Source organism: Fukomys damarensis, unplaced genomic scaffold (genome assembly GCF_012274545.1).
Source record: "Fukomys damarensis isolate Sample0158 unplaced genomic scaffold, DMR_v1.0_HiC HiC_scaffold_19, whole genome shotgun sequence".
Classification (NCBI taxonomy): Eukaryota; Metazoa; Chordata; class Mammalia; order Rodentia; family Bathyergidae; genus Fukomys; species Fukomys damarensis.
Window position 1 is genome coordinate 7,526,353 of NW_022900931.1, and position 14,175 is coordinate 7,540,527.

Genomic DNA, 14,175 nt, shown 5'->3' on the forward strand with positions numbered 1-14,175 from the left:
CGCTAGGCCCGGGATTGGAGGTGGGGGGTGCGTAGGTGATGTGATTTACAGCCCTTGTTTACCAGAGATGTGATTAGCGATAAAAAAGATAGGATGGAATGGGATAAGAGATAGGATGGGACAGCGGATTAGACAGATATGAGATAGAGAGGTAGGCAAAGCGCTTTGTAAGTTGTCAAAACCCTTCTGCGCCTGTTTTCCCATCTATAAAAGCCATATTAAGACCTTCCTTTTAAAATGGTCGTGCAGATAATAGTATTAGTGCGATTTCTGATACACTTAAAAGGCTTGATGTGCTGCCTTTATTTAATTATATTGTCGCCGCCCCTAACCCTACTTGCCTGGTACCAGGTGCAGTTTTGAAGACAAATGAAGATGCCCAAAGGAATTTGGTGCTTATTGTGTACTAAGGGCGCCCCTTAACGCCAAGGTACACCAGAAATACATTTCAGTCAGCGCTTCCGGATAAGGGCAAGGAAAGGCACACAGCCAGATTTAAGAACTCCTTCTTCATTTTTATTTTTAGAGACAGGGTCCCACGGTGTAGTTCAGGCTGGCCTTGAACTCAACAATCCTCCTGCCTCTGCCTCCTTAGTACTGGAGTTACAGTTGTGTGCCACCACTTTCGGCTAAGACCCACTTTAGAAGCTGCTTTCACATGGTAAGACTGTCACCTCACTCTCCTACCTCCTGTCTGGAATACTTTTTTTTTTCTCCTAACGTCTACTTAAAACCCATGGGCCAGGGGTTTAGCTCAGTGGTTCCACAGCCTGCTTCTCAAGTGCAAGGACCTGAGTTTGATCCCTAGTACCAAAACAAAAAAAAAACTCCAGAAAATATTTCCTGAGAGTCTCTTTTCTTTGGGTGGCCAATAATAATGAAAGCCAGTATTGTTATGGGGAGCTCTTCCTAGGTACCAGGAACTGGTGTTAAGTGCTTTATACAGGTGAACTCATTTAATCCTTTTTACAATCCTAGCTTGTTTGATGCTATTAAATGAGGGGTTACAAGTAAAACTTGGCACAAAATAAATGCTCAACAAATGCTAGCCATTATTATGGTCCCCATTACGTAGATGACAAAGGCAGAGAAAGATTGTTCCCAACCCACCCCTTCCCCTATTGTGGAGATTGAACCTGGGGGACTTCACACTGAGCTACACCCCTAGTTCCTAGAGACAGGGTCTTGCTAAACTAAGTAGCCAAGAGTGCTGGAATTACAGGCATTTGCTATCACCACCAGCAGTCTGAGGGTCTTCACAGTGCTCTTGGAGAAGGGGAGAGGATCCAGAAACAGGTTCAGAACAGTTCCAAATTGGTCCTTCCCTATGTGCTACAGCATCCATACTGTGCCATTTTGAATTTACCTGCTTTTGAGTCTGATAAAATGAGACCGCTCAGGTTCCAATTTGAATTCCCAGCTTACCTGATGAGGTGAACATCTCTTTCCCAATAACCAAAGTATTTCAAGAACATTGTTACTGATCTCTCATTTGGCAATCTCTTTTCCTGTCACCTCTGTTCCTTCTTTCATTCACAGATTCAGTCAAAAACCTATGGACCAGGCTGCAGTGTTATCTCTTCTTCACACTTCCTGTTTCCTTAGATATTGAAGGACCTCCTGGCTTCCTACAGATAAAACTTTCCCATTGATGGCCATCTCGGGAGACAGAAGTCAAGTCTATCTTGATCACTTGGTACCCAGTGCCATATCTAACATAGTATACTGTCCTAAAGGAGTCTAGCCTAGCAAGGTAAGTCAGCCCACAATAGTCATGTTACATACTGTCACACCTCCTCTCTTGTACCCTCTCACCCCATGTTTCCAGATGTCCACATTTAGCAACTAGAATTTGGACCAAAGTGCCAATTCTAGAATACCTTAGATGTTTGTTTTGCAGCACTGGGGATTGAACCCCAGGGCCTTTGCAGTGAGCTACATCCACAGCCTCTATTTCAAGATCATCTTACTCAACTGCTCAGGCTGGGTTTGAACTTGCCATCCTCTAAGCCTCAGCCTCCCACAGTGCTGGGTTAACAGGTGTGCACCACCATGGCTAGCTCTAGACTGCTCTTTTTTTTGGTGGAGGGTGGTGGTGGTGGTGGTGTAACAGGGATCTAACTCAGGATGTTGCACTTGCAAGGCAGGTGGTGGCACCACTGAGCTAAATCCCCAGGCTCTAGATTGCTCTCTTGATCTCTTCCTATCTTGCTTCCTCTCACCTTTACAAAAGGAAGTGGTGGGTGTTTCCCTGAGTTAGCCAACTTTTTCTCCCAGAGAATCTACTTGCACAACCGCAAAGCTTACCTTCTGAGTGCAAAGTTCCTCCAAAGTGGTTACTTTGTTCTGGAGTGCTGGGGATGGGATCCATGCCTTGTACACGCCAGACAAGTCCATGAAGCGTTGGTTCTTGGTCTTCAAAGGCTATCCAGACACTTTCATGTAGCTGTTACTGTCACCTAAGGTAACATCTCTCAACTGGAGTTTTACTGTTTTGTGGGCTAACTCAGTAAGTTTTCTATTTTTTATATCTATTTTCATTTGTGGCTTCTAAAAACCTTTACTGTAGTTTCTCAGATAATTCTTTTTTTTGGGTACCAGGTATCGAACTCAGGACCTTGGGCTTACAAGACAGGCAGTGGAACCACTGAGCCAAATCCCCAGCTCTCTATTCTTCAGAGTGCATATTTGGAAGAGGCAGGCTTTCATGGTGTTTTCCAACTTGTAATTCATTTCTTTTTACCTACATTTGCCAGTGTTCACTTCTTTTATGATGAAAGAACTGGCTGGTATGGGGCCTACCAGTTTGTACAACAGGCCTCCTTAAACCTTTCTGAGAAGTCCAGGTGTTTTTAGGTCAGGCTTCTGATGTAATTTTTGGGGGGTGCTAGGGATAAAACATGGGGCCTCATGCATGCTAAAAGTAGGTTCTACCATCAGCTGCATCTTGCACCGACATAACTTCTGAGTGTCATCTAGGTTCCTATTATGGTTTACAAGTGACACAGATGATGAGTTGTAGTTAAATGAGTACTGATGTGTGGCATGCTTAGAATAGTGCCCAGCTTGTAGCAAGCACTTAACCTGTGTTACCTGTTATTGCTAATAACATTAGTCTGAGTCTTAGCTTCCTGATGAAATGAATCTGCTGCTGTCTCTGGGGGTTGGTGGTGATCAAAAGACAACAGTAAATGTTTAAATTTATCAAAACTCATTGCAGTTAAGTCACATTGTCAAGAATGGTAAGTGTGCTCAAAGTAGAATGAGAGGGATAATGGCAATGTGTAATAAATTGATTTAAACATTCACCATATTTTATTACACTTCATCAACCATTTATGGCAGTTTCTGGCACGTAAAAACATTGTGATATATCCTCATCCACCTTATTCACTGAATTTGGCACCCTGCAACTTCTGACTCTTCCTTGAAGTAAAAAAAGACCATGAAAGATAAATATTTTGAATCAGTTCAGGATATTGAGCCAGCTAGAACAGCACAACTAAAGACACTAAAGAGGGCTTCTACAACTGCTTGAGAACGTGGCAAGAATGATGGGGTGGGTTCAAAACAAGGGGGAGCACTTTTGTATGTCTTTTACTGTAATTATGTCTCACACAGCCTTCTGAGAATTCAATCATACCCAAGTACCCAGGAATTAGAAAAATCAGTACCCATCCATTCTTCCTCTTTGCCATTGTGGAAGTGTTTCATGATCACATGTGTAATAATTTTCTTCTCAAGCAGCTAACAAGAAAGAATGGTGGATATGGGCAAAGACAAGCCCAGGGGTTAAGGTTGCAGCTTTTCTCTTGCAGTGCTGCAGAACCCAATGTAGGTGACAGTTGTGGCATTTTCAGGACAAAGCTAGCTGGCTGGTTACTGTCCCAGAGTACAGCAGTAGTGACAGGCAGAATTCTTTCTCCTCTATCCTAGTGTTCTAACACCAAATGCAAATTAGAGTTCAACAAAACAACAGCAAAGGCAGAGAATATCAATTTCTTTTAGAGAATTTGAACCTTGCACATGGCAGGCCATGGTTAAGAGGCAGGCAGCGAGCAGCACAAACTGACTGACTGGCCTGACAGCAACCCTGACAACAGAAACATAACGAGACAAGAGGCAAAGCTGAGGTCCAAATTCAAATGTCGAATTTCAGACAGCTTTTATGTGTGAGGCAGGGAGAAGAGGAAAAAGGATAAACATTCAACAAACGAGCAAATTAAATTGGCAGAATAAAACAGGAAAAACCACAATAGTAAATGCTTAGCAGCCAAACACATTTATTAGTCTGTTTTCTTTTTTTTCCAGAAACCCAAAAAATATTTTGTAGTTATAATGTAAGCAACTGAGTTGCACATAATACAATCATATCTTTTCAAAATAAAATAAAATAAAAAAACTAAACAAAAACAAAAATAAGCTGTTTTTTAAAAGCCCAAAAAACCCTTCAGGAAACTCTCATATATGCATGACATCATCTCTCAGTTTTAATGAAATGACGGCGACTTAATTCCTTATTACTCAACCTGTCACAATCCAATAAAACACCACCCTTCAGTTTTTTTTGTTTTTGATATATATGCACATATATACGTATATGTGTATATATATATTTTTTGAAATCCAGCATGAGAAATACAGTACCTGCTATGGCAAAAAATACACATAAAATGCAACTTTTCAGCTTATTTGTACATTAGTAGAGTTTAACATTTTATTGTTTGTTTTTTTAAGTGAACCAGTGATTTTAAGTACCACTATACTAAAAAAGTAAAATAAAATATAGAAAAAGGGGGCCCAGCCTGCCGTGCAAGTGCACCTCTAAAGTGCCTAGTTTCTGTGTCCATGTAAAACCAGTGATATGAGGAGCAATTTCAACATATGGGAGTTTGATTAAATCTGTTAAAAAAAAAAAAAAAAGACAATGCCATATCCTCTCTTTTCTCCCCTCAAGTGTCCTTAAATCTCATCATCCACTTTTTCTATTGCCCATCAGGAGAGAAAAGAAAGCCACCAAAATAATATTGTAAAAGCTATTTCAAGTATAAGAAAAAACAAAACACTTATAGGTAACTTGCAGAGAGCATCAGTATGTGCAGCTATTTAGTCCTTTTGACAGGTTCTTTCTGCTGTTTCAGATGAGAGGATGATTTTTGTTGTACCTTGTTACCTCTGTATGTGCAAAGTTGGAAAGCTGCCTCTAAAAAAATCCAGCCTTCTTTTGATGCCCTTCTCTGCACCTTCTGTTAAAAGGGGGCAAGGAGAGCCACAGAGGGAGGAAGAGAGGAGAATGGGGGTTCATGTGTCACAAGGAATTAAAAAGTACTTCTCTGCCTCTCCTCCTTGGGCATGCCCTCAGGTCCTCCCTCGCCTTTGATGACAGCTCACTAAGGTCAGTCCTGCTATCCACTGTTTCCTGATTTGGTAGGATGTATTTCATTATGTAAACATAGCCCCCTAGGATTATGGAACCCAAAGCAGCATTTATATCTCCATCGAAAGGGAGAAAGATAAAATAGTCCAAAAACCTCTCCTCAGGTTGCTTTTGTTATCTGTTTTTGGTTATGCAGAACACAGATGGGATGGGTGGGCACACAACATGAAGGTGTAAGCAAGGGTGGATAGTTAGGAGTGGGCACAGTTGAGCTGTTGTATCTGCTTTTTCCCTCCCAGGTTTTTTTTTTTTAACCTGTTAAAAATGTTCCTGCACCTTAAATCATGCTGAGATTAAGGCCATGGGTGCAGAATCTTGTGCACATGTCTCTGTGAGCACATTCGAGGTGTGTGCACCATTTTGATGTATTCTGCGAGACCACTGCAAACACTTTGGTCACTGGTGTGTGCAAAGGGTGGTGGTGGAGAGTATGTCCCAGGAAAGAGGTGCAGAGATCAGCAGAGCCCTTTGGGAGCATCAGAGAGGGATACAAAGGCAGGCAGAGCCTATGGGGATCAGAGGAAGGACACTGACAGGATAAGCGCGTCCAGATAAACAACAGAGTAAAATCTTAAGTCGACAGTGCCCGAATCTGAAGGTGGGTAGATAATGTGCATGCACTTTTAATCAAGTTTCTTCCCTCAAAGGAAGTCGTCATTATACAAGATCAGTGAGATCACAGCAAAAGGGCTTCTTGATAGGTTTACGTAAAGTGGGAAAAGAGGGCTTTCCTAAAGAAGCTATTCAAAGACAATCCATTCCAACCCTGCCTCATGGGAACCCAAATCTAACAAGGGCAGGAGCTGACAGATCCCTACAAGCAGCATGTATTAAATGTATTTCTCTCTACTAAAGTCAGCCTTAAGCCTCCAGAGAGAGGAAGATCTGAGGATGCACACAGCTTTCAGGGTTTGCGCGTCTCCTTAGATGAGTTTCCTTCAAAGTAAGAAATTAGTACATCTCCAGAGCATCATAATACAACAAGGCCATGAATTCTACAGCATACAATGAAATGCCAGGGACTAAATCCCAGGGTGAACTTCAGAATCATACTCAATGAATGTGTGTGTATGTATACCAAAGATAGGTAAGAGCTCAAGGTATTACACAGAAAACCTTGTGGAGTCCCTAGAGGGGACTGATCTTCTGGAAGAAATTCAGACATTCCCTACCCCAGAACTAGGATGCTGGAAGAGATGGCACCTAGCAAGGACAGGGCTTAGACACTGACTGGTCTGCTATCACTGCATGTGGGGGCCAAGGAAAGAACACCCCTAGCTCAGATGCAAATCTACCCCACTGACTTGCTCTGCTTTTTCTTCTTTAATTTGAAAGAATTCAGATCTGGAACTTCTGATGGCTTAACATGGAATATATCATATTTTATGATTACTTTCACAGCAAAGAAAATGTTTTAAAAGTTATCCTGCTATTTACATGTTCATATCTTATAAAGGATAACCCACCAATGTCAGAAAGGAGACAGGAGTTAAGGGTTTACATTGCAGGGGAAATAAATGTACCTCGAGGTATAGTTTTGTGTTAGTTGAAACGTCAGGAGTTTTTTTGTTTTGCTTTTTGTTAAAAGGCAATCTAACAGATTGGAACCCTGATAAGATCGTGCCAGTGCAGTCCTGCGCAGGCACAGAAGACTGATCAAGTCTGGTTACTCATTACAGTACTGTGAACATCAACAATAAAAACTGCTGCATGGAAAACACTGAATACAGGCCACAATCTTTCACTTACGATACTGTGTTGCAAAAAATGCCTAGACCAGAGTAATGAGGTGCTATGATATATCACAGGCAAGATCAACAAAGGAATTGTCAGAATGTGAAGCATGAATGTAGGCCATTCCTGTGTCAGAATTTTACTGCTTGCCAGCTGTGTACAGTGAGTGTAGTGATGCAAGGGAAGCAGAGAGATTATATTTGGCTGGGGACCGCAGGTGAGGGAGAGAATGCTTTTTTGCCTGTCAACAATAGCAGGCAACTGCCCTCTTCTCCTTAGAGTAGGACAATTTCCTCATTTAAGTTCATTTAACAATGATTTAAAAAGAAGAAGAAAAAAGGAGAGGGTTAAGTTTTTGAAACTGACATAAAGATTAACATCAGTATGAGTGAGGCATGGTTTCCTGAGCTTGAAAGGGTTCTGAGTTCAGGAAAGGATGAGTACTTTTGTCCAGAGAACACTGGAGCCTTTGGGGTCCAACTGTTGCCCCGGATTAACACTGCACGGCTAGGATGAAGACTCCTGTACCTCATCAATGGACAGGAGCTGCAGGTCCCCCCGAATGTGCCTGGCTATCAGACCTGCCGGGCATGGCGAAAGGCCTTAGAGGTCTCTTTCAATCTGTGATAACCTTAGTGCGTCTTCTCTCACTCCCCTTTCCCTCCTGGACATGGGGATACCATGGACACAGAAACCGGAGAACAAGGATGCAAAGCGACTTCCTTCCCCTCTGCCCTCCCCCCTTGCAGAATGCATAGTTACAATTCACGTTACAAAATGAAGCAATGATGACCACATATGGACCTTTTTGTTTGAAAAAAGAAAAAAAAAATCCAACACCCTCTTCTTAAATTCAGTATCAAAATTCACATTTGCATAATAATACATTTCAAGGCCATTAGAGGGGAATGAGCCGGGCACAGGAAGCGCAGCACCCTCCTCCCTGTGTCACCCTGACAAGGCTGAAGGGATCTCCTGGGAGGGTTCTGAGGAATCTGGAAATGGCCCTTAGTATTCACTTGCTATTTCTTCAGGACGTGGGGAGTGGGGAGAAGAGGTGGAATCAATGAAAACAAACACCAAAACAAAGGAGACACTGCAGATTTCTATGCTTAACTGTAACAGTTCTGAAGAAATAAAATATGATTTTAGATTTTCCTCCTTCCTTTCTCACTTAAAATCTCAACTCTTTCAAAACTTTTTTCCTTGTGTGTGATACCGTTAGCATGAATAGCAACGTGGTGCAACTTCCACTTTCTTAGGACACAGGCTAAAAGGGTGAAACTGAGTGGCCAAGCTGAAGCTAGAAAATGCCTGCTCTATGTGCATGAATGTGTCACAAATATCACTACGTTCCAATCTCCAGTGATTACAGAAAAACAAAAGATTAAACAGCCCCACACGCACACATACAAAGGAAACTAAGGAATCCGGCCGCAGAAGCCCACCCGCACTCTTGGTCTAACCTGGGCCTCTGTCATTTGTGCAACCCGTACCTCATTAACCAAGTCCCAGAATCTCTTTCACTCAACAACATTGTGCAATCTGGATGCGAGTGAAAATTCCACAGCTCCCCCTGGGGCGCCCAGTGGAACTCTGACTGCCGAAGGCAAAGGTGACTATCTTTCTGTTTTCACCGTAACAGGCAGTCTACCTATAACAGACTGTTTCCATACCCACAAAGGCACATTCACAAATACTACACTCAAGAGTCCTTGGACAAAATTAAGAGGAGGAATAGGGGGGTGTTTTGAACACATATATTCCAACTGAACTTGAAATTTCTGGCAAGAAGCATCATGCTAAAAATGTTATCACCTGGTGAGGAAAAAAAATACTACCTTTACAAGGTATAAGATTTCTCAGAGGGTTCTCAAAAATTTTGCAAAAATGCCCCCTTTCATTTTTGGCAAACGCATTTAGATGTCCTCTGTCTCCATACAACTCTGCGGTCAAACCAGTCTCGCAGAGAGACCACTTCATCTTGCCTCCAGTCACCTTCTGATGCTTCTCCATTAGAGGGGTACCCTTTCAGTGGCCCAAGCAGAAAGAACACGTGATTCACCAGGGGGTCCAGGAAGCCAGGGAGGAGAAGTGAAAGTCAAGCAGCAAGGAACAATCTCCCTTTTTGAAAAAAATATCTCAACTTGTCGATGCTGGCTGGATGCTGGCTGGAAATGGATCAATTAGAATTGGGAACTTATTTTCAAAGCAAAGCAATGACATAGTTTGAAATCTGAGTTGAGGCACATTGTTTTAGGGGAAACGCTATTTCTTTTTTATTTAAAGCAGAACACTTCTTGCCAGTGTATTTTACTCGACATTTCCCCTCCTTCAAAAAGACAAGCATTTGTCACAATGAAGAATCAATGGCTGAGCTTGGCCAAGACCCTCTGGTCAGGGCAGTACCATGTCCCTAGCATGCAGCTTCACGTGAAAAACAAATTCAGGTGTATACCTGTGAAAAAGGAACTATTTAAATTCTGTGGGGCAAACACTGGCAGTTTTTGTAACTTTGCTCCTTCTTTTAGGGGTGCTAGTAGGTTACATCATGAGATGGTTTAAAAATTTCTCAAATGTTATGAATATTTCATAATCGCTTAGGATTTCATCTGCCTGTCCAGACGCAGAGAGCATGGATGCTGAGCTGGAGGGAACAGCCCTCCACTCCCTGCCCAGTGTCCTCCTTTACTATCCTCAGATGTTCATGGCTCTGTTTTTGGCAGCATGGGGTGAGGGGCAGAGAGGTGTTGTGGGTAGTTTAGGGAAGGCTGTTCAATTTTTATTAAGTTATCACTATGGTTAGAATTCTTATAGCTGACAATTATTTCAAATCTAAAGGATGTGATACAACCACCCCTTTTAACAAACTAAGGTCAAGGGGAAAAAACTACTATCACTGACAAATAGGGACCATCTTTGAACATACAAACACCTTTGGCACAGGCCATCAAACTGTAGGGTGTGCACAAACTCTGGACATGTAAATAATATTCTGAGTTTCCTTGCTGATTGATGTCCTTGAAAGCATTCTTTAATATGTCTATTTCTAGATTTCGTTGTATACCTTGTCCTTGTAGTAAAGAAGCCAATGGGTATGGTGTGGTGTGCAGCGGGGCTTAAGGGTGCCCTATTTTCTGAATGAGGTCTAAAGATGGACAATTCACTACGTACAGGGTCTAGAATAGCCTCATCTACATTATACCATATGTAGCCTTAGCTGCACACTCGCAGAAGTAAAACTATGGGATAAGATTTCTGTAGTAGCACTAAGAAGTATAGTTGATGGACAGATGTGAAATGTGACAAAACTTGGCAACACTGGAGAAGTTTGATTTTTTTTCTTTTGACCGGCTGAAAATCTCTACTCCCAGTCGAAGACCTTACAGATACTTCAAATAAAATACTCAAACTGAAAACAGTAAATGACAAAGCTTTTTCTATGCTGATTTTTAACTCTGGGGATGGGGAAGAATGAGACTTTTTCTACAAAAACACTCAACTGTGCCCTTATCTTAGATATGGCTGCTATCACCAAGTCTGTTGAAAACATTTTGTTTACACTGCAGAGGACAACAGGTTTGGTTGGCTTCAGCACTTTGCTCGGTACACAAAGGCTGAGTCAAGACCTCAGAATAATAATTAAAAAAAAAAAAGAAATTAAAAAGTGTGCAGCATCCGAGGTCAAAATGGAATCTGGCTTGTTAACCCTATAAAAACTGCACCCCCTCCAAGAAAAGGGTGAAAGGAAGAGTGAACGTTTGTAACAAAAGCCATGAATTCTTAAATTTCTGTAGGGATATTAATAAAGGCATTTCTAAATTCTTATGTAGGAACTTCTCCCACCCCCTTGCTATCTTATATACAACATTCAACATGCAGGAGCTTTGAAGAACCAACGCTAACTTAAGCTACAGTCATATGAGAGGTGGGAAAATTTTTACAACAGAAGCTGTATTAGTTGAACAGCAAGCTGTTTTAAGTAAGACTCACTGAATGGCAATAAATGGATATTGAGTTATAGGGAGGACACTGATCAAATAAGGTGGTTGAGAATGTATTTTATTTTTTTGGTGGTGCTGGGGATTGAATGCATGGTTTGGGAATCTTCAGTATTGCTAAGTTCACTCGAGTGTTGTACATGGAAAATTTCAAGGGGAGAGATGAGGGGTCAGAGATGTTAAACAGATCATCTTATTTCTTGACAGTGTCTTAAAGACCAGACCTTTTTTCAACACTTAAAAGTGAGGTGACGACACTGGATCTCACTGGCAGCAGAAGGTCCTCTGATGAAAGACATCCCTTTCCCTACTCTTGTATCTTCTTATGGCTACTCATGTGGTACTAAGTTTGTGATGTTTCAGAGAGATGCACACTTCTAGTCACTAATAATCAAGTGTTTAAAAATAAAAGAACTAGTACAAAAATGGAAAGCTCAAATGTACACGTTCAAAATGTGTACAAAATTAAGTCTAAGTAATAAAGGTGACCAGCAAGCCTCCATTTATGTGGTGGAAAAGAGGATACTCGTATCCACTGAATTATCTAAGTGTTCTGAAGTTACCTAACTTCAGGGTAAACGTGGCTTTTGCCAAAGAATACCAGGGAAAGAAAAGAGCTTTCCTCTTCCACAACATCCTCACCATATTCTGTTCTTAGGTCAATGCCAACAATAAAGCAAATCTTCCAGCAAGTTGACACAAGGTGGGGTGGGGAGAAGGGAGGAGGAGACAAACAGGTGCAGAAAAACAGGAACCCCTTCCACTGGCCCAGCACCAAGAGACTTTCAAGTCACTGTAGCTGTCACCAACACACCTGGAGAAGTCAAAGCATGGTAACTGAGGGCACAGAATGCAAGGAAGGAACTTGGCATTCCACATTATCAAGACATAAGAGCATATTTTCCTTGATTTTTATGTTTTAATGTAGCCCACTGCCTGTGGGGCCTGTCCAGGATCACTCCAATTTTATTTACGGGCCAGTGTCTCACCAGCTGTAGAGTGACTGGACCACATGCACATACACTCCCGTCCCCTTGCTTAGGATGTCTGGGTGTATGTGTGAAGGCACTAAAGCGGTTTTAGAGAAATTGCAGGCAGCAACCCCACCCGCTCCCTTTACCTGTGGAGCTGGAGTTTCTTTCCCACTGGGAAGCTTAATGTTTGAAAGAAGCTGTGGTCATGCTTAGGAATTCTGACCCTTGGCCCCAGGAGGGAATACAAAAGGAGAATTCAACATCACCAAAACTGAAAGGAAACACTCCGACTCCCACGGGAGGGATGGGGACAATTAAGCAGCAGATCTTCAAAACAGCAATTAAAACAAGCACAATAGTAGCTGGGAGCTAAAAAAGTAAAATCACTTGTTCCTCATTAGATTCTTCTATGTTTTCTCCTCCTCCCATAACACATGGAGGTGAGACAGACATTCTTCATTAACAGAACAGTCCACAGATAATTTTCTTCTAGTAATGCCTATATTTAAAAATGGTTCCAAAAATTATTAACCTATATTTCCTAACTCTTTACATAAGATTCTCAGCAATCCAACCGTACTATTTTACAGATTAGAGATACTCTTTTACTCTCTTTTTTGTTTTAAGCTGTTGTTTCTTTCTTTATTCCTTTCTTTTGTCACTGGGGCAGGGAGAGAGGGAGGAGAAGGGTTCCATTAAAAAAATAAAAATGCCTAGGGGAGATTTCAGTTCAGTCTTCCATGGAAAGGAACAACAAGGTGGCATTCCCATGTCTATACACCAAACACTCTCCCATTCAATCACACAATTTCAAATGAGTCCATGATAGAGCACTCTGAAAGCTTAATCCTTCTCCCATATTTTATGATAACGAATTTACCTGTTGCTGCTAAATTGATAATTTTTAAAAAATATTTCTATGTGTTTTAAAATGTATGATCCCCAATATGACAACATTTGGAGACTTCTTTTTACATGTTTTTTTTTAAGTAAAAATTGTCTAAACTTTCTGAAGTTTCAGGAACTTGTAAAAGTTTATTAACAGGAAAGAAACAGCTGTCTATCTAGGATAAGATACGGTTAAATAAACCATCTTCAAAAAACTGGCTTCCTACCCTAGAATTCCTGAGAATGCTTGCAAATTTTAAAGCAGGAAAATAAATGTTAAAAACAAAAAACACTGTTAAATGCTCCCAGAGTTAGTCTTCATCTAAAATATATATTTATATGTATGTGTGTATATATGTATACACGCACTTTTTGGTCTTTTTTTTAAGTTTTCAGTTTTTTTCCCTTTAAGCTTATGATGGAAGAACATTTTAGCTTCTCGTGTTTATTTTTACATATTTCAAATCCCTCATTTATGTCTTGTAAACAAGAGGGGCTCTAGCACCCGGCTTTCACCGTAGTATCGTAAGGAACTCAACTAAGCCATAGTGCAGGTCAAGGACCCAACAGGCAGGAGAGGAGGAGGGTAGGGCAGGGCACAGCCGTGAACCAAAAGCGGCAGTGGACAGTCCCCACTGGCTGGCAGGAGCCTCGGGATGGGCTCCGGGCCAGGGGACACTACGATCGAAGCCTTCTGTCTGTGGATATCTGAATACAAGCTGCGCTTCCCCACAGAGGTCACCACACAAAACAGGGCTCTGCTGCAAGGCAGAGATCAGTCAGTGGGGCTGGAAGAAGACATCTGGTAGTGGGCAGAGGTGGAGGGGGGCACAGTGGTGATGAAAACCGGAGAGGAGGAAGAGGGCACAGTCAGTTTGGACAAGGCATCCACGGGACCAGACCAGCACTGCAAACTCAACTTTGATTACCCACCCACAATGGGCTCCCAAAGAATGGCAAGTGCCAGCTCTCACTTGAATTATGCTTGTCAATCTCATCTGAGGCTAGGTTTGTCATCAACAGGGTAAGCCAAGAAGAGGACTACAGAATTTCCCATTATCTCACAAAACCACTTACATGCAAATAATTGTTTTTTTTTTTTTTTTTTTTTTTTTTTTTTTTTTTTACACCCCCTTTCCCC

The 14,175-nt window shown here is 41.6% G+C and overlaps 1 long non-coding RNA gene across 1 annotated transcript; it reads left to right on the forward strand.

Moving 5' to 3' along the window:
* Positions 1–15: 15 nt before the first annotated feature.
* LOC104854116 lies at positions 16–542 on the forward strand. The gene is made up of 3 exons (XR_777975.1): positions 16–151; positions 352–430; positions 527–542. It is a non-coding gene; the product is annotated as an uncharacterized LOC104854116 (long non-coding RNA).
* The last annotated feature ends 13,633 nt before the right edge of the window (positions 543–14,175 follow it).